General features: G+C 35.6%; 1 long non-coding RNA gene across 1 annotated transcript; it reads right to left on the bottom strand.

Moving 5' to 3' along the window:
* Positions 1-17,447: 17,447 nt before the first annotated feature.
* Positions 17,448-20,395, bottom strand: LOC114274512 (uncharacterized). Its single transcript, XR_014339063.1, has 5 exons — positions 20,299-20,395; positions 19,758-19,863; positions 19,227-19,376; positions 18,506-18,601; positions 17,448-17,701 (listed from the first exon to the last, which is right to left on the bottom strand). It is a non-coding gene; the product is annotated as an uncharacterized LOC114274512 (long non-coding RNA).
* Positions 20,396-20,795: the final 400 nt, after the last annotated feature.

The raw sequence follows: 20,795 nt of genomic DNA, 5'->3' as shown, positions 1-20,795 counted from the left end.
ATTGATGTTGAATATATTTATAATGATTCCTATATATAGAAGAGTAGAGTAGGTAGGTGTGTAGTAGGTGGAGTAGGTGGTAGTAGGTGGTAGTGGTATAGGTGTGTAGTAGGTGGAGTAGGTGGTAGTAGGTGGTAGTGGTAGGTTTTAACAGCCCCCCGCAAACTCAAGGAGGAGAGACACAAATCAACTTGAGTTTGGAAAGAGTAACAAAATAAGAAAATAGACTAATACATAAAATAAAAGAGGATAGGAGACACTGTATGGTCGTGTCAGACCGTTGTTGAAGATAATGTCTGGACAGTTGACGAGGTCACACTAGACCGATGTAGAAGCTAACCGGAATCAATGTCGGGACAGTTTATGGGGTCATGCCGGACCGTTGAAAAAGCTAACTGGAATCAATGTCGGGACAGTTTATGAGGTCATGCGAGACTGTTGGAGAAGCTAACCGGAATCAATGTCGGGACAGTTTATGGGGTCATGTCGGACCGTTGGAAAAGCCGCACCCTCAAAAGGTGTGTCCAAGCTTTCAAAAGGCGTGCCATCAAAAGGCGTGCCCAATCCATCAAAAGGTGTACCGGACATTATGGCGATGCGCGTGACTACCTTGGCTTGCGCGCCCATGTTGTCGTCTAGCGCCGAGCGGCGCACGATGCGCGTGTCTGCCTTGGCTATTTAACCAAGACGGAGGCTGAGGCTGAGGCTGAGGCTGAGGCTAAGACAAAAACCTGCTAAAAACCTTTGAAAAACTCTTCGTTGTCTGAGAGAGATACTTTGTAACACTCGGTTGCCCAGAAAATGGCCTCTTCTTCTCGTGGTCTGCTCACGCTCTTTCCAGACCTTAACGAGTCCACAAGAGAGATAACCGGTGCGGTGGCCCTTGAACCTCAACCAAGCGCCTCTGGTTTTGCTCCGTTGAACTTTTCGATGCGGTCTGTGGAGCAAAGAATGGCAGTGCAATCGGATATTGAGGCCAATCAGTATACATTGAAGTCATGTGTGGAGACCATGACTGCGGTCACAAACTTGTCGCACCGGCTGCAGAGTAGGACAAATGAGGTGCAACAGTTAAACGCCCAACTGGCTCTGCTCCAGCGTATGTATAAGGATGCACGAGCAGAGATAAGTGTGCTAAAGGCGGAAAATAAGGAGCTGAAGCGAAAGGCCACCGTGATGTTCCGATTTGGAGGTCCGCCATATGCTGCAGTGGAGGAGCAGGGGGGAGTGAACGTGCTCGGTGGCGTGGGAAACACGGAGGCAACACCGTCAAGGGCCGTCCAGGACGGAGGCAAGAAGAAAAGACCGGCGGAAGAGGTGAAGAAGTGAGGTCGGTGGGTGGCCGTCTGCAGAAAAGAAAACAAACTTTTGTTTGTGGGTGTTGGATTTGTTTTGTTGTGTTTTTGTGTTTGTTTTTTTTTTTTTTTGGTTTTTGGTTTTGGTGGAATGAAATAAAAGAAAATTTTGAAAAATCAAAAGAGGTTGGAATGTACATATATATAGAGAGAGATAGAAAATAAAAGAAAGTTGATGAGAGGGACGGAACCCGGAGTAATAATAATAATAATTAAAAAAAAAATGGGTATCATGGAGTGGGCGGTGGTAGAAGCAAAAAAAGAAATAAATAAATAAAAAGAAAAGAAAAGAAAAGAAAGAAAAGAAAGATGGTTTGGTGGGAGAGATGATGATGGTTTCAAAAAGGAGATAAAAAAAAATAAAGAAATAAATAAAAGAAAAAAGAAAAGAAGAATGGTTGTCCTACCAATAATAAAGTAAATGATAAGATGATAGATTGTTGTCTGGGTGGGCATAGGATATAGATTATTTAAATGATAAGAAGAATTATTGTAGGAGAGAGTGGGAGGAAGATAATGAAAACAATGTGTGGTGGAAAAGGTGGGAGACTCAAACAACTGTGTTTTCACCGGAGTTGTTTTCTTGGCCGACATTGCCTCTGTTGGTGAACAGAGAGAGAGGGTGCTTATGAAGAAGCAGATGAAGCTGATGCTGATGATGAAGATAAGCTGATCGGAGGGGAAGTTCTCTCTTCAGAAATGGATTCGAACTCGACTTCTCCGACTTCGGGCAAAGAATTGGATAGGGGCAACAAATTTAGGGTTGTTTAGAATAACTCTTTGGGCAGAAAGTTGTGTGTAATTAGGTGGGTTTCTGGCACAACGGCAGCGGATCGAACTGTAGCGAAACAATAGCAGTGATGAAGGAGAAGCGACAGTAGTGGATCGGTCCTTTGAGGTAGACATGAGATCATCAGAATTTTACTACACGTTGCACCGCTTTAGATATACAACGGCAGATCTCAGATCTGAGATACACGAGTAGGCGACAACGGAAGATGAGCCACGTTGATGTCCAGTCATTGACTATAGTAGTAGTTTGTGATGGCGGAGACTTCGCGACAGACATGGATGGATGGAGGTGGTGGTCGCAGCAGTCATTAAGGCATCGGCGTCGGCGTCGCTTTTTGGAAGAGAAGGTTTTCTTGAACAGTTTCTCACAGTTGGAGTTGCAAAGTTGGCGCATATCGAAAGAGTGTGTTGGCATCGAAGCAGTTGGGTGCAGGGCATCCAATCAGGGGGTGTCGGATATCTTGGTTGCGCAAGTTCAAGCATAGCAGGTATAGACGTCCGAGACAGAAGCGTGGAAGAGATCTGTGGGAGATAGGAGCAGAGGCTCTCTCCAAATCAGAGAGTGGTGTGAGTTGAGTTGACGATGTAGGATTCCCTCCTCCTCTTATATCTCTGGTGTATTATCTCTAGCTTCAGGGGGTGCAAGCATCTCAGTGAGGAGATGCAGACTATGCTGAAGACATCCGAGACAGGAAGCGTGGAAGAGATCTGTAGGAGATAGGAGCAGCGGTTCTCTCCAAATCAGAGAGTGGTGTGAGTTGAGTTGAGGATGTAGGATTCCCTCCTCCTCTTGTATCTCTGGTGTATTATCTCTAGCTTTCAAGGGATGCAGCGTCTCAGTGAGGAGATGCAAACTGTGTTGAATTTGGGCGTGACAAGATTAGCAGCAATGTGTGTTGTGGATCACCTCACATGGGTTGAGGAGGTGATTTGTGGGATATCATCACCCCATGTGAGGGGTGATTCTCCATGTGCTGCAAGAGTTGGCAATGTGCAAAACCAACACACATGAGCTGGCCATGTTAAGAAGCCAACGCAAGAAGAACCTTTAGCCATGTGAAGAAGGAGTTGGCACAAGCTGGCCATGTGCTGGCCAGCCCCTCCATCCACCATTCTGAAGTGTATAAATGAAGATGGGTGAGAGGAGAACAGTGAGAGAGAGTAGAGCAAGCCACAGAGAGTGAGATATGTGAGGCGGAGAGACCATCTCCCTCGGTGTGAGCGAGGGAGACGGGTGAGTGGGTGAGTGAGGAGAGTGTGAGCTCCTTATCTATTGTAATCTTTCTGTAATATCTCCATTGTTATAGTGATAACCGGCTACTATCCCGTGGACGTAGGCATTGAGGCCGAATCGCGTTAAATATTGTGTCTCTTTGAGAGTGGGTGTGTTTTTCTGCATGGAATAATTTCTATAAGGTCTTGGGCGGGATCCCAGATCCCAACAAGTGGTATCAGAGCAGGTTTAGAACCTAGTATTTTCGCTTTCCCGGCGGGCGGCAACCTCACTTTTGCCGCCCGCCGGACCTCAACCTAGTCCACTAGAGTTTTCTACACATACCTTTACTCTTCTTCACCACTTCGCCGGAGCAAACCCAAAATCCCTCTGGGACATTTCGTCGAACACCAGTGTCTGCTACAGTCACTTCAAGCCTTAGCCCCTTTGCGTTTCTCTCTAGCGATTCCTCTTCCTCTCTGCAATCTCCATCAAATCCTTTAAAACTCATCTCTCTTGACCAAATTTGCACCATTTTCATGGCTTCACAAGATGCTTCAACCACAAAATCAAGGAAAAGGGCACAAACCAGGACCCCAACAAGTGGTATCAGAGCATGTTAAAATTCAATGTATAAAGAGAAATAGAGAATTGTATAGAGAATTGATGTAGTATTGATTGATGTTGAATATGTTTACAATGATTCCTATATATAGAAGAGTAGAGTAGGTAGGTGTGTAGTAGGTGGAGTAGGTGGTAGTAGGTGGTAGTGGTATAGGTGTGTAGTAGGTGGAGTAGGTGGTAGTAGGTGGTAGTGGTAGGTTTTAACAGCCCCCCGCAAACTCAAGGAGGAGAGACACAAATCAACTTGAGTTTGGAAAGAGTAACAAAATAAGAAAATAGACTAATACATAAAATAAAAGAGGATATGAGACACTGCATGGTCGTGTCAAACCGTTGTTGAAGATAATGTCTGGACAGTTGACGAGGTCACACTAGACCGATGTAGAAGCTAACCGGAATCAATGTCGGGACAGTTTATGGGGTCATGCCGGACCGTTGAAAAAGCTAACTGGAATCAATGTCGGGACAGTTTATGGGGTCATGCGGGACTGTTGGAGAAGCTAACCGGAATCAATGTCGGGACAGTTTATGGGGTCATGTCGGACCGTTGGAAAAGCCGTACCCTCAAAAGGTGTGCCCAAGCTTTCAAAAGGCGTGCCATCAAAAGGCGTGCCCAATCCATCAAAAGGTGTGCCGGACATTATGGCGATGCGTGTGACTACCTTGGCTTGCGCGCCCATGTTGTCGTCTAGCGCCGAGCGGCGCACGATGCGCGTGTCTGCCTTGGCTATTTAACCAAGACGGAGGCTGAGACCGAGGTAGAGGCTAAGACAAAAACCTGCTAAAAACCCCTGAAAAACTCTTCGTTGTCTGAGAGAGATACTCTGTAACACTCGGTTGCCCAGAAAATGGCCTCTTCTTCCCGTGGTCTGCTCACGCTCTTTCCAGACCTTAACGAGTCCACAAGAGAGATAACCGGTGCGGTGGCCCTTGAACCTCAACCAAGCGCCTCTGGTTTTGCTCCGTTGAACTTTCCGATGCGGTCTGTGGAGCAAAGAATAGCAGTGCAATCGGATATTGAGACCAATCAGTATACATTGAAGTCATATGTGGAGACCATGACTGCGGTCACAAACTTGTCGCACCGGCTGCAGAGTAGGACAAATGAGGTGCAACAGTTAAACGCCCAACTGGCTCTGCTCCAGCGCATGTATAAGGATGCGCGAGCAGAGATAAGTGTGCTAAAGGCGGAAAATAAGGAGCTGTAGCGGAAGGCCACCGTGATGTTCCGATTTGGAGGTCCGCCATATGCTGCAGTGGAGGAGCAGGGGGGAGTGAACGTGCTCGGTGGCGTGGGAAACACGGAGGCAACACCGTCAAGGGCCGTCCAGAACGGAGGCAAGAAGAAAAGACCGGCGGAAGAGGCGAAGAAGTGAGGTCGGTGGGTGGCCGTCTGCAGAAAAGAAAACAAACTTTTGTTTGTGGGTGTTGGATTTGTTTTGTTGTGTTTTTGTGTTTGTTTGTTTGTTTGTTTTTTTTTTTTTTGGTTTTGGTGGAATGAAATAAAAGAAAATTTTGAAAAATCAAAAGAGGTTGGAATGTACATATATATAGAGAGAGATAGAAAATAAAAGAAAGTTGATGAGAGGGACGGAACCCGGAGTAATAATAATAATAATTAAAAAAAAAAATGGGTATCATGGAGTGGGCGGTGGTAGAAGCAAAAAAAATAAATAAATAAATAAAAAGAAAAGAAAAGAAAAGAAAGAAAAGAAAGATGGTTTGGTGGGAGAGATGATGATGGTTTCAAAAAAGAGATAAAAAATAAAATAAAGAAATAAATAAAAGAAAAAAGAAAAGAAGAATGGTTGTCCTACCAATAATAAAGTAAATGATAAGATGATAGATTGTTGTCTGGGTGGGCACAGGATATAGATTATTTAAATGATAAGAAGAATTATTGTAGGGGAGAGTGGGAGGAAGATAATGAAAACAATGTGTGGTGGAAAAGGTGGGAGACTCAAACAACTGTGTTTTCATCGGAGTTGTTTTCTTGGCCGACATTGCCTCTGTTGGTGAACAGAGAGAGAGGGTGCTTATGAAGAAGCAGATGAAGCAGATGCTGATAATGAAGATAAACTGATCGGAGGGGAAGTGCTCTCTTCAGAAATGGATTCGAACTCGACTTCTCCGACTTCGGGCAAAGAATTGGATAGGGGCAACAAATTTAGGGTTGTTTAGAATAACTCTTTGGGCAGAAAGTTGTGTGTAATTAGGTGGGTTTCTGGCACAACGGCAGCGGATCGAACTGTAGCGAGACAATAGCAGTGATGAAGGAGAAGCGACAGTAGTGGATCGGTCCTTTGAGGTAGACGTGAGATCATCAGAATTTGACTACATGTCGAACCGCTTTAGATATACAACGGCAGATCTCAGATCTGAGATACACGAGTAGGCGACAATGGAAGATGAGCCACGTTGATGTCCAATCATTGACTATAGTAGTAGTTTGTGATGGCGGAGACTTCGCGACAGACATGGATGGATGGAGGTGATGGTCGCAGCAGTCATTGAGGCATCGGCGTCGGTGTCGCTTTTTGGAAGAGAAGTTTTTCTTGAACAGTTTCTCACAGTTGGAGTTGCAAAGTTGGCGCATATCGGAAGAGTGTGTTGGCATCGAAGCAGTTGGGTGCAGGACAACCAATCAGGGGGTGTCGGATATCTTGGTTGCGCAAGTTCAAGCATAGCAGGTATAGACATCCGAGACAGAAGCGTGGAAGAGATCTGTGGGAGATAGGAGCAGAGGCTCTCTCCAAATCAGAGAGTGGTGTGAGTTTAGTTGACGATGTAGGATTCCCTCATCCTCTTATATCTCTGGTGTATTATCTCTAGCTTCAGGGGGTGCAAGCATCTCAGTGAGGAGATGCAGACTATGCTGAAAACATCCGAGACAGGAAGCGTGGAAGAGATCTGTAGGAGATAGGAGCAGCGGTTCTCTCCAAATCAGAGAGTGGTGTGAGTTGAGTTGAGGATGTAGGATTCCCTCCTCCTCTTGTATCTCTGGTGTATTATCTCTAGCTTTCAAGGGATGCAGCGTCTCAGTGAGGAGATGCAAACTGTGTTGAATTTGGGCGTGACAAGATTAACAGCAATGTGTGTTGTGGATCACCTCACATGGGTTGAGGAGGTGATTTGTGGGATATCATCACCCCATGTGAGGGGTGATTCTCCATGTGCTGCAAGAATTGGCAATGTGCAAAGCCAACACACATGAGCTGGCCATGTTAGGAAGCCAACGCAAGAAGAACCTTTAGCCATGTGAAGAAGGAGTTGGCACAAGCTGGCCATGTGCTGGCCAGCCCCTCCATCCACCATTCTGAAGTGTATAAATGAAAATGGGTGAGAGGAGAACAGTGAGAGAGAGTAGAGCAAGCCACAGAGAGTGAGATATGTGAGGCGGAGAGACCGTCTCCCTCGGTGTGAGCGAGGGAGACGGGTGAGTGGGTGAGTGAGGAGAGTGTGAGCTCCTCCTCTATTGTAATCTTTCTGTAATATCTCCATTGTTATAGTGATAACCGGCTACTCTCCCGTGGACGTAGGCATTGAGGCCGAATCACGTTAAATATTGTGTCTCTTTGAGAGTGGGTGTGTTTTCCTGCATGGAATAATTTTTATAAGGTCTTGGGCGGGATCCCAGATCCCAACAAGTGGTATCAGAGCAGGTTTAGAACCTAGTATTTTCGCTTCCCCGACGGGCGGCAACCTCACCTTATCCGCCCGCCGGACCTCAACCTAGTTCACTGGAGTTTTCTACACATACCTTAACTCTTCTTCACCACTTCGCTGGAGCAAACCCAAAATCCCTCTGGGACATTTCGTCGAACACCAGTGTCTGCTACAGTCACTTCAAGCCTTAGCCCCTTTGCGTTTCTCTCTAGCGATTCCTCTTCCTATCTGCAATCTCCATCAAATCCTTTAAAACTCATCTCTCTTGACCAAATTTGCACCATTTTCATGGCTTCACAAGATGCTTCAACCACAAAATCAAGGAAAAGGGCACAAACCAGGACCCCAACAAGTGGTATCAGAGCATGTTAAAATTCAATGTATAAAGAGAAATAGAGAATTGTATAGAGAATTGATGTAGTATTGATTGATGTTGAATATGTTTACAATGATTCCTATATATAGAAGAGTAGAGTAGGTAGGTGTGTAGTATGTGGAGTAGGTGGTAGTAGGTGGTAGTGGTATAGGTGTGTAGTAGGTGGAGTAGGTGGTAGTAGGTGGTAGTGGTAGGTTTTAACAACTTTTAACTTCATTGACTCTTTTTTTTCATTCAAATTTAAAGGATAGTTAGAGGGGTTTTTTTCGTAGTTGGGTAAACCAATAGTGTTCCACCCGTGTTATGTACAACTTTTGTGGTTAAAACCCATGTGCTATCACCCTCACATTATAAAAATTTTAAAAATTCTAAAAATTCATGTTGAGAATTTGGAGTTCCCACAACCTTTGTGGTTAAAACCCCATTTTGCTTATATAATATATATAATAGTATAATTACTCGTGCTATGCACGGGTATAAATAAATAATCAAAAATTAATTTTTAAAATTAAATAATAACCTGAAAAATTTATCTACAATATTTTATAAAAATGATTTAGAATTAATTAAATTTTATTCATTTTTATCACAGTTACATATAAGAGAATTTTTTTTTTATTCTTATGTCATTAATTGTATGCTCTAAGTTCTTAATAACAAACATATGTCATAATTTCAATGGTAAAAATTAAAAAACAAATCACAAAAATTATATTTATAATATAATATAAGTGCATTTCGTCTTATGAGTATCGTAAATTTAATTCATCGTATGATAGTGGTAAATTACATTTGTCAATATAGTAATTTTTTCATGTTTGTGAAGTCTAAAATTATAATTTGTCTTATGTTATAAGATTTACGCAAAAATGAATTAGGATTCACTTGTGATATTAAAATTGGGTTTAACATTCGATTTATGCTAACTTGTCATTCACTTAATTATTAAAAATTGTCTTGTTCTGTTCCTAATTTATATGAATCATTTGACCTATCTATTTATTAAATTAGTAAATAAATATTTGAAAATATTTTTTTATAATAAAAATAAGGAATATGGATTTATTTTATGCATACTTATTAAAAAGTTTGAAGTATAGTTTTAAAATATATATATACATATATATATTTATGTTTAAAACAATTAAATGAATAGTTATATATATTTGTGTATAAAAAAATTATTTAAGATAAAACCACCCTAAATTGTAGGTCATATTCTAATCCTAATAAATTTAAATTTTATATTTAAATTATATCATAATTTATCAGTTCGTGATTGATATGAGCTAATTTGAGGGTTCAAATTTTGGATTAAATACTAAAAAGTAGCCAAGAAAATTTAGTACAAGTTGATTTTTTTTGCCAATAATTATTGATTTAAACGTAATCCTTAGAGAATAGTCTAGTTCATGTCTAAACCATGAGTTAGTAGACCTACCTATTTATTTAATTTTTAATTAGTAAATATATTAAAAAAAATTATAACAAAAATAGGAAATATGTACATATTTGTTTGATATATTTATTAACAATTCTAAAACTAATTAAGAAATTATGTATTTACTCTTAAAATGATAAATTACATTGGTAACCCCTATATTTTAACTCTTTTGTTATTTTTGTTCTTGTAATTTTAATTTGTTCAATTTTCTTCGTTTGAGAAGTGAGTTGGCTTTTTAGTTTTTTGACTTTTTGGTTATTTTAGCCTGGGGCTAAAAAGTCTCGTTTGAGAGGGCTAAAAAGTCTCGTTTGAGAAGAATTTTTTTGACTTTTTTTGACTTTTTGTGAGAGAAATAATATAATACTTATGGATTAGATGTAATGTTTTCTTTTGTTAGGCTAAAAAACTTATTTTGTCTTTTTGTGGTTAAAATAGCCCAAAACCCAACCCATATTTCCAAATAGACGCTAAATTTATAATTTTGTCTCAATTTAGTCCAATTGTTATAATTGCTATTTTTTATTTTTTTATTAAAAATACACACATGAGTAGCATTTGTTATACTTTTATAGACAAATTTATAAATTTATTCAACTCAATAAGTTAATCTCAACCAACTCAATAACTATTTTATTTCAAAAATCTTAACCGGCATTATCAATTGAACTAAATTAATACAAAATCTAAAATTAAGGATAAAAATCAAACTAATTGAAATTACAGGGACCAAATTGACACAAGAGACAAAATATGGGGCTATCGATTTAATTTACTCTTCTTAAAATATGTCAAATATTCATTGTATCGATATTAAGATATATTTATATCTGAAAAACTATTTAAGACCAAAACAGACTAAAACCTGAATAAAAAATTAATGGCTTATAATATTAAAAATATTTAATAATTATAAATTCAAATTTGATCAATTTTTCATTTAAATTTTTTAATAGAATTAGGTTGTTTGATAATTTTAATTTATAGTTCCAATTTTTCCTTATATTTTTTTAAAAATATTTTTAAATTATATATAATTAAAATTTCTTTTGAAATTTCCTTTTCAATCTCAAATTAGTTATAACTTGAATTTGGTTAAAATTTATTTTTGTCTTCTCATCTACAAAAACTAACAATAAATGTAAATTAATTTTTTGAGCATTGTAAAAAGGTAAATAAAAAAATACATTATCAAGAATAATAATAATAATAATAATAATAATAATAAAACATATTTTTGTTTGACGTGTAACGTCTTACCGCTGCATTAATAATAGATATTAATAATAAAATTCATTATGATAATACAATAATAATATATCAAATGATAAGTAACGTGTGATTACAATAATTTTTGATAGTTATACAAAAGTACCCAAAATTATATATAAAAAACAATATATGATTCATATTCAATTTTTATATGGTAAAATTCACACTTAATCTCAACCACACATTAGTTTTCTAAATCAATTCATCATCCAAACTATTTACTATTATTTTGATATTCACCTTTTCAAAATCCACCCACACAATGCTCTGGCTGAGCTTATCATCACCCTTATTGTTGCCCAATAATGACTTGGACTCCCTTTTTTTCCCACCTCCTTGACCCCTTCTTCACCTGATTGGCTACTTTTTCTTTTTATTTATTTATTTATTCCTTCTCCTCCAATCACCACCCGCCACATGTCTGTGGGGAGGGGGGGTGATTGGAGGGGGTCTCAATCATCACCCTATTGTTGCCATGCTCACCACCTCCACTAACCATTATGTAATTCCGATCTAGTTTTTTATCTTTGTAGATATAAAAAGACAATGTTGTGAAAATAAAAAAGTACTATTAGAGTTTTAAAGAGTTAAAAATGAAAAAAAAAATCGTGATTTTAGGTTTTCTCATTCCATATATGGGTGTTATTTTTTTTTAAAAAAAATCCATAAATTATGGAATAGTGTTCGTTATTTTAAATTTTATTTATTGATAATTTTAAATATTTATTGATGGGCAAGTCAATTAATTTTTTTTAATTTTTTACAAATAAAAAATTTGAAAATTTGGTTTAAGAAATTTAAAAAATAGCCAAATCATAAAGAATAATATAAGAAGCTTTATTCTTAATTAAAAAAAAATCATAACTATATTATCAATTCACATATATCAAAAGAAATAATAACGACAATATAAAAATACACAAACATCCACCAAAAAAAAAAAATCAAATCAATTCCCAAAACAAAGATAGTTAATAGATATATATTTATTATCAATTTAGTTGGAAAAAAATACATTGGCAAAAAAAAAGTCATATAGAGAAAAGAAAAAAAAAACACTCACTCGAAAATATAAATTTACAAAAAAAAAAAAAAAAAAATCACAAACAAACAAACTTGAAATAAGTTTGGACTATTGGCAAAAAGAGAGAATAACAATTGCATCATTACATTTGGGGAGGAGTTGGCTGGGCTAAAAAAAATCAAATACTGAGTATTTTAAAAAGAGAATTGTATTGAATTTTTAATTTGATTGAGTTTTTAAAATTTTAGATTTATATTATTTCCAAAAAGGTGAGAGTGGGATGAAGGTGTGCTTACCATATTATTTTGAATTTTGAAATTCAAAATCATAGAAAGACCATTTTCTTTATATAATTTGGATTTCGATTTACTAGTGTCTTTGCCCAAACTCATTCAAATTTAATTTGAATTTTCTAAATTTTTACCAAAACGTGCATCAAATTTAAAAATATTTTATACAAATTCTAAAAAAATTTGACTGAACTTGAATTGCTCAAATTAAGTTTGCCCAAATTGCAGCCTTACTTCACTTGTATAAAAAATTTAAATAGATTTGTTTGCTATATTTATGTACCTTATTTTCTGGACAGTAAGAGATTAAAAAACACGAGAAATTTTAGGATAGGTGTCATATGGTACTTTTCTCTTCGTTCATTGATTGAGAGAGTGGAGATTACATTTATGTGTTGGGTGATTGAGAGATAACATGAGAGGCCATAATATTTTTAATTGGTTGAAGTCACCATGTGACATGCCGCATAGTACCTTATCTACACCCAATTTTTTTCAAAAAACACTTCTTTAACCATTAAATATTGTAATAGAAAAAAGGGCCAGTTGGTTTCTCCTGCATTTCCCACTTCTCTCCTATTTGAATCACATTATTTTTAAAAAATGGATAATAATTATAATTTTTAAGACAACTATCTATTTTTATAATATGAATATGATTCAAACATAAATATCTAATCATGTTAATTTTTTACATAATTATTTTACTCAACGAATTTTAAAAAATAAATTATTTAAATTACTAAGATCGGCCTCAAAATGAGCTCCGCATATGCAAACACTCTTTTAAATTGAAATGATTAATTTGAAAACATTCAAACCCAAAAGAAATGTTGCAATGCTGAGAACAAGAAGTCCACAAACGGAGTTACTAGCCCAGCAATGGCAAAGCAGAACCAAAGCCCAAAACAAAAAAACATTGTAGATCAAAATAAAGGAACTCCACATGCAGGGCCAACCCGGTTTAAGGTGAACTCAAAAAATTGAGACTTTAAAAAAACTAAATATATATAGATATATATATATATATTTAAAACAATAATGATTAAGATCCCTTTTTTTGGGATCTCCATAACCCCTTTTGGATCGCAACTATTGATGGTGTGGACCCCACACATACATGAGTGGATCTCACATATACATCAATGGTTGAGATCCAAAGGAGTTGAGGGCCCAAAAAAAAAGGTTCCAAACATTTTTCTATTTAAAAAAAAATTTAATAACAAAATTTGATTCCATATGTATACAAATACTAAAATTATTAATTTTTTTAACCCGTGTTATGTATGGAAATCATTTAAATTATTAGATGATAAATTCAATTTGATAATATTGTATTAGTGAGTGAATCAACTATATATATATTTTTTTTACAACAATGATAATATTGTACTTCTAGAGTAATATCATATGGTTTCTATAGTCAATATAAATCATAGTTATTGAAATAGATGTAATACTCTAAATTTTGAAAACCCACTAGATAAGTAATATTATTAATTTGTTCAAATTTATTTTATGTTGACTTAGCAAATTGAAAATAAAATTTGATCAATTTCAATTTAAAAAAAAATTATTTCTCTAGATGCAATTATAACTACAATAGTTAAGAATATTTTAGAAACAATCCATAATTTTGCAAATTACTATCCATTACTTTTAAATAATTCATCACTTCAAATTTTGTTATTAATTTTTCAGTAAATTTTTTTTTTTATGCTACTAATACCATAATATTTTTAGATGGAATGTGCATAAGAGCTTGGGGGGATTCTTATTAACAATGAATTACGAAAATTAACTGTTTACTGTGAGGTTATGCAATCATCATCCTTAGTAACAATGAACTGACAGTGCACGTGATATAAATTCTCATGGACTTTTCTTAAGTGTGCAACTTACATCTTACACTTACACTTTTTGTGTTTATTGTCCTGTTTGATGTTTATACCTTCCACTTACACCTTTTGTGTTGGTTGCATATGGTGTGCAACCTTAAGTGGTTGCACACCATAACAAGACCCAATTCTCATAGATGGTGAGTTTATCAACTGCTTTTTTTTTTTCCTTTTAATTTAGGTTATGTTTGAGAATTAATATTTTTAGTAATTTTTTAATTTTTTTATAAAAAAGTGTAAAAAAGTAAAAAAATAAATAAATAAATTGAAAACTTAACTTTTTAACTAAATACCTGTCTTCCCAAACCCCCCTTACTCTTAGTAGGTCATTAGAAGTGAACCTAGAATTTAAAAAAATTATTTTGTAATTAAGATATTTAAATATATTTTAAAACGGTTGACAAATGTTACTGTTCATTATTGAGAAGTTATTTAAGCTCGAAATATTATAGGTATGCGGACCACTCTACTATTGTAACACGCACCGAAATATTGTTCATTTTGTACCACGGGGTAAGTATGTTTTGGTTCTTCCTTCACTAAAAAAAGCATCTTAGAGATTCGTAGGTATGCCACATTTATAAGGTAAGTTAAGAGTTCCTAGCGTACTGATGCGAGACGGATTCGACCCCCCCACAATAAACCTCCAAGCATGTAGGTCCACCTGGTGGATATGGTGCCAAATTTGCGACCTCAATTGCGCAATGTAAAGAGTGAGTGTGCTTTGTGGACGAATTGCCGTGCTCCGAAAGATGAAGGCTTGCACAAGTAACAAACAGTGAGACTGCCTGACCAAGGTTTGGTCGGAAGCCCCTCCGATAGTAAAGTCATGCTAGAGAGAGAATGGGGAAGACAAGTGTATAGAGATAGTGTAATTAAATTTGAATTCTTTGTAAAGGGAGGTAAGGTTACTTTTTATTAGGGGTGCAAATGAACCGAGCTATTCATGAACAAGCTCAAACGAGCCGAGCTCGAGCTCGCATGAGCTCGGCTCATTTATCTTTATTTAAATTATATAATAAATATATTATTTATATATTAAATAATATATAAATATATATAAATACATTATTTATATATTAAAAATATATAAATATATATATAAATAATATTTTTTATTTAAATATTTATATTTAAATAATATAAATAATATTAAAAAAAATTTATCGAGTCGAGCCGAACTCGAGCTTCATTAAAATTAACGAGCCGAGCCGAGCTCGAGCTCAGTTCCTTATTGAGTCGAGCTCGAGCTCAATAAATGAGCTTGATAATTAAACGAGCCGAGCTCGAGTTTAGTAAAACTTGGCTCAGCTCGGTTCGTTTGCAGCCCTACTTTTTATAGAGAAGGCTTGACTTGCTCATCAAGTTCTTCTCTCTGCCGCTTGGTACTCAGTCGTTATCCTAGGTCGCTCCTCATTGGAGAAAAGTAGAGACTCTGTTGAGCAGTTCTGTTATTCACGACCATTACAACAAAAAAAAGTTTTTATGGTACGCAATGCACGCCGCAAAAACTCTTCTACGACATGCAGCGCACGTCATATTATAACCAGTCATGGAAAACCATTCACTTTCAACGACATGCTTCGTATACCATCAAAAACTATTTAATGGCAAATTTTGTAAATCATTGTTACTTTTTCTACGACATGCTATTGTAACTATTTAACGACATTTTGTGCATTGTCGTTACTTTTTCTACTACTTTTGCACGCCATTAATTAGTAAGACAAATAACGACGCTGATTGCACGTTGTAAAATATGTAATACGACTTATTATGCCTGCCATAGAATATGCCCCTTTTTTTTTATTTTTAAATTCAACAAGTTCTATTTGACTAATTTTGTACAATCTAACAAATATTACAAACAAGCATCACAAAACATCAATCAACCACCAAAATATTGTTTGAAACATAAAAAAAAAAAAAAACTATATCCATAAATTATAAATATTCAACAATTGTTTATACATTCCAAACATTCAAAAACTATATCCTTAAGCTCTAAACTGTACAAAAAGTTTAAACCACCCAAAACTATGCATATCTAACTTTTTAAACATATCGACAACTATTAAGAAATTATCTAAAACTACCGACAATAGTTCCTATTGCAGTTGTAGCTGTAACAGTAGCAAATCCACTTGCTCCTATCACAGGGACGAGGGTGCCCAATGTATATGTTAAGGTATCTAAACCCGTGGCAATAGCTGAAGCAACTAACCCTGTTGCATTTCTTGTCTGCATGACAGAAGAAACTTCACATAAGTACAAAAACCAACGACTCAGGGTCAAAAATATTTCTTGAGTATTAAGAAATGATCAAGAAATTTTAAAACATAAACAAAACATTTTCAAAATTAATAAGATAATTTAATGGCCCCATATCATAATGAAAAATTAGCAAAAATTCAAAATCTCAATAGTCTCAATGTATATGCAAATAAAATCCATATAAAACAAAACCTTTTTTTTCATACCTCAAATGAAGTTACCTCTTTTGTTGCAATGTTTCTAGAGGGAAATGAGTAGGAATCTTCAAACAAACAATTAAGTTTGTACAGAAAAATATAATTTGCTACTAAATCTAGGCCATATAGATACAGACACACATAAGTCATTAATTAAACAAAAAAAAAACAAAACTATGTGAACTATGAGAAATGTCCATCTATGAGTATGTTGGTTTTCATCAAATAAGGAAAAGAAACTGAACCAATTAATGAAACTGCCACTACAAACAAAAAAATCCCCCCTATTAAAGAAGCATCCACTAAAGAAAAAGCATAAGCAAATTGTACACGAGTTACCAATTGATTATCACTTATCATCTTGTTTTCTTGCACAAAGTATATCGGAACACAAGTAAATAAATAATCCATTTTAGAGCTCTAGTATTTCATTAAATATTTAGGATACACATACTGATTAATGAATGCCAAACAAATCACATATCAAGAGTCAAGACCTTGTTCGTTTAAAAGGTGCAAGGTAGCCCACAACACACCCTAAGATAACTAAAAGTCATTCTGTGCAATATATTCAAGTTTCAAGGTGAACCAAAAGAATCAAAGAATCCACATTTTGCAGAATTATTTATGCTTGAATAGGCTTGTGAACAATAAACAAAGAGGTATTACCTAAGCAGAATCTATACTCTCACGATGGAACTGACATATTTTTCCCATAGCAGAAACAGGATTATCATATGCCATTATGTTTTTAGGTTGCAAGGCATTAGGGTCCCTTATCACAACATTTAACATTGAAAGAGCCTCTGAACAAGGTATAAAGAGACACTATCAATTCAAAGGAAATATGAAGGAAATCAACTCCCAAAATGTCGAAGCAGATTATACCTAAAACAAGAGGTTCAAAAACAGAACCACCAAGTTCTACACAAACGCCAAGTCCATATACAGCAGCCTGAAAATAAACATGTTTCAAAAGTGATCAACAGCGAAGAAACTTAGGGATTAAACCAAATATTGAGTAGTTTGTGCAGACCTACCGGACATCTGGGTTCATGTCATTGCAAGCTTCCAAAAGGAAAGGAAGATATGTATCATAATATTTGTTCAACACATGTAGAAAAATTATATTGGATAAATGGCCACAATAGCAATCAGTACATCTACATAAATGTTTTGAAAGGAATATTTACTTCAGAGCTGCTTTGTGACACTGCTCTGCAACATCATCAAAGATGCAAATTGCTATCCTTCTCTCCTCAACTATTTTATCCTTCCCCTGCAATTGAGACGAGGAGGCAAGCAATGAAGCACGATGTAACAGAGCTACTTGCACAAAATTCAACATCAACAGAATGATGAATAGAGGAGTTACGCAAATGCAAATAGCATAAAACATTATCCCCCTTTTTTTTTTCTTGGTAAATTACCCAAAAAGAGGGGTAGCTAAAGATTGGATGCCCTATTTTAACTTTGGCTTGAGTTCTATTAGTTTCTGGTTTGGTTTTAAAATTAGCGGAACTCTAAACATATAAGTACTATAGAAAAGAAAAAGAAAAAGAAAAAAACAACAATAATGCTAAGCACATAAATATCCAACATGCACCAGCACCACAACAATACTACTATGCATACTCAGTTGCATTTTTTTATTGAAGAAGAAGAAGAACAAAGTTCCTAATGTACAACACAGTCCATGAAAATCGATAAATTTGCCAAATCAAAGACAAAAATTTGCCAAAACATAAATTGACTTAATCCAAAAATTCAAACCAAGACAAAAATGGGGAAAGGGATACAAGATTTTGTGATCTGGTAGTTCTATGCTCTTTCACAAGAGAGGAAAGAAATAATTCAACAAATGTAAAGAGGAGAGAGAAACGTAGGGAAATTGGTTTAGTGGCGGTGGTCATCATAAGTTGGTAAATCTAAAATGGAGGAAATTAAGATGTGTCTATTGGCGTAATTCTAACACTTAACTTTTTTCCCTCTATTTTCAGCAAAATTTAAGATTCACAAACATAACCAAAGTCATAGTCATATGATCATTATCCATATGGTCCAAAAACTAAACATGTGATACCTGCAATCCTGATGACCTCTCTACTGCCACCTTGCTAATTTGTAGCAATCTAGTCTAGGTCCATCATAATTGCAGAGAACACCACATATCATATGCCTTCAAAAATTCAATCATAACATAAGAAAAGTTTAGTGCTCAATTGAGCATATAAAATCTCTGCAATTAAGCATGAAAATTAATTCAAAGCAATGATAGCATAAGAAAAGTTTAGTGCTCAGTTATACATATGGATATCCTATGCTATCTATGTTTGTAAAAGTATATAAATGACATCCTCAGTTAGTCCCATGCACTAGGGGACGACAAACTTACTAATAACATATGATTGAGATCTTTGCCTCGTGTGTGTAGTATTGGGTTGTCATGCCAATCATTTATTCAATATCATAGTGATATGGTTGTATAGTAGTTAGGTACATCTCATCAACTGTACAGGGACACATCCATAGATAAATTCACAACCACTGAAATTGCTATGAGCACACTGTAAACAACATAAAAGTTTGATTGTGTATTGCTAGGGATGATAAGGTACTCTGGAAGTTTGATTGTGTACATTCATTTTGGGTCATCAGATCCAAACAGTTTTCATAGAACTTAAGAGTATATTTATATTTCAAGAAAGCTTTAATATGTATAGTACCAGGCTATGGAATTCAAAATCTAAAAAAAACATTGATCTATATGCATATCAAGAGAGATAAAGAGAGCTTTTTCTTACCATGTGGATTCTAGTTTTTAGTTCTTTTACAGTGTCCCTCGTTTCAGTTAGTAAATGATCAGTAGAATTCATAATTTGCCTTATTCCAAGCCATATTCTAATGCGGCCATCTGCTGTATTATGGTGCTTCTCATACTTTTTCTTTTGACACTGTACACTTAAAGTAAATACATTATTTTATACATTGATCAAATAATAAAATATTTAAAGGATAGAAATCAAAATACAACAATTTTAAGACTTCCTTAAATGAAGAGTACCTTAATAAAAGTTTCCATTTGGGATTCCTTTTGTGTATGGGTTTGTAAGTGCTTGAGCTTATGAACTCATCAATTGGGTGCAGTTTTTTATTGCAATTGTTCAAAAATTTTGTTCTTTTTTCTTTTGTCACCAAAAAAGATCATGATAAAATCTGAGGGGGCACCCACAGGATGGCATCATAAGGAGTCGAACAAAATAGTTTTTTGGTGAGAGTAACAACACCAGACTATTTTCCTTTGGCATTAAAAATAGAAAAAACATAGCTATTACCTTCCATGAGGCGTCATGGAGCATCTGATAGGAACGGGCAACTTTTTGTTGAAACATCAAGCTGCTCATATCTCTCACCGCCATAGTCTCCTCTTTCGGCAACTTTCTGGCAATTTCAAATTAACCTTTTCAGTTACCCTGACAACAGTTTTAAATGGTGGACATACACACAGAGGAAATCTCTTAATTTACACCATATCATACAACAAAAACTTAACAACTCATGGGCAAATCAAGTGTTTTTCAACATGACATTCAGTTCACTAATACTTTGTTGTAAGGCTGAAATCAGCCTTAAAACAGATGACCTCAACAGCTAAATCAATGGTCATCCTTTATTTTACCACACCTTGGAAAATTATATTGATGTGGCTTCCAACATATCAATTCACAACACAGTCTAACTTTTTCATCAATTACTAAACAATCCATCCAAAAAGCAGGCTTTTTAACTCAAATTGCAAAGCTTCACAACATGGATGAGATCTTAAAGTTATCCTACCCTAATTTCACCAATAAACATGATAATAGAACAAATTACCTCTGGTGGTATTTCAAGGTATAATACCAAATCTGCTACCAGTAATCCCATCTCTGGTGCCTGCACAAGGATTTATTTTTTCACTACTTAAAGAAGATAAAAGGGAGGGGGGGGGGGGGGGGGGGGGCGAGGAAATTCACTTTCATAATAGTTTCAAGCATGTCTTCACACCTTACACCATTCAAAGTCAACTAACCTGTGTGCATGATTTTGAAATTGAAGATTTGATATTAGGGAACACAATGTTTCTTTTTTTCTTTTACTCACTTGAAGTCTTGAAGACAAGCAAAGATCAACAAACAAACCAACCCACCACCCTACCCACACAATTAACAAGATTCAAGATAGTTTCTTTATTAAAAAAAAAAAAAATCAATAGACAAAGAATTAAACACCTAAAATGCACAGTACAAAGAATAATTATCGTATAGAATTGAAGAAGCAAACAGCTTTTTATTTTTCACACATCAATCAATGGAATCAAGAGGTGAAACATT

Source organism: Camellia sinensis, chromosome 8 (assembly GCF_055761805.1).
Source record: "Camellia sinensis isolate YWXY chromosome 8, ASM5576180v1, whole genome shotgun sequence".
Taxonomy (NCBI): domain Eukaryota; kingdom Viridiplantae; phylum Streptophyta; class Magnoliopsida; order Ericales; family Theaceae; genus Camellia; species Camellia sinensis.
This window is presented reverse-complemented; position numbering and strand designations above follow the sequence as displayed.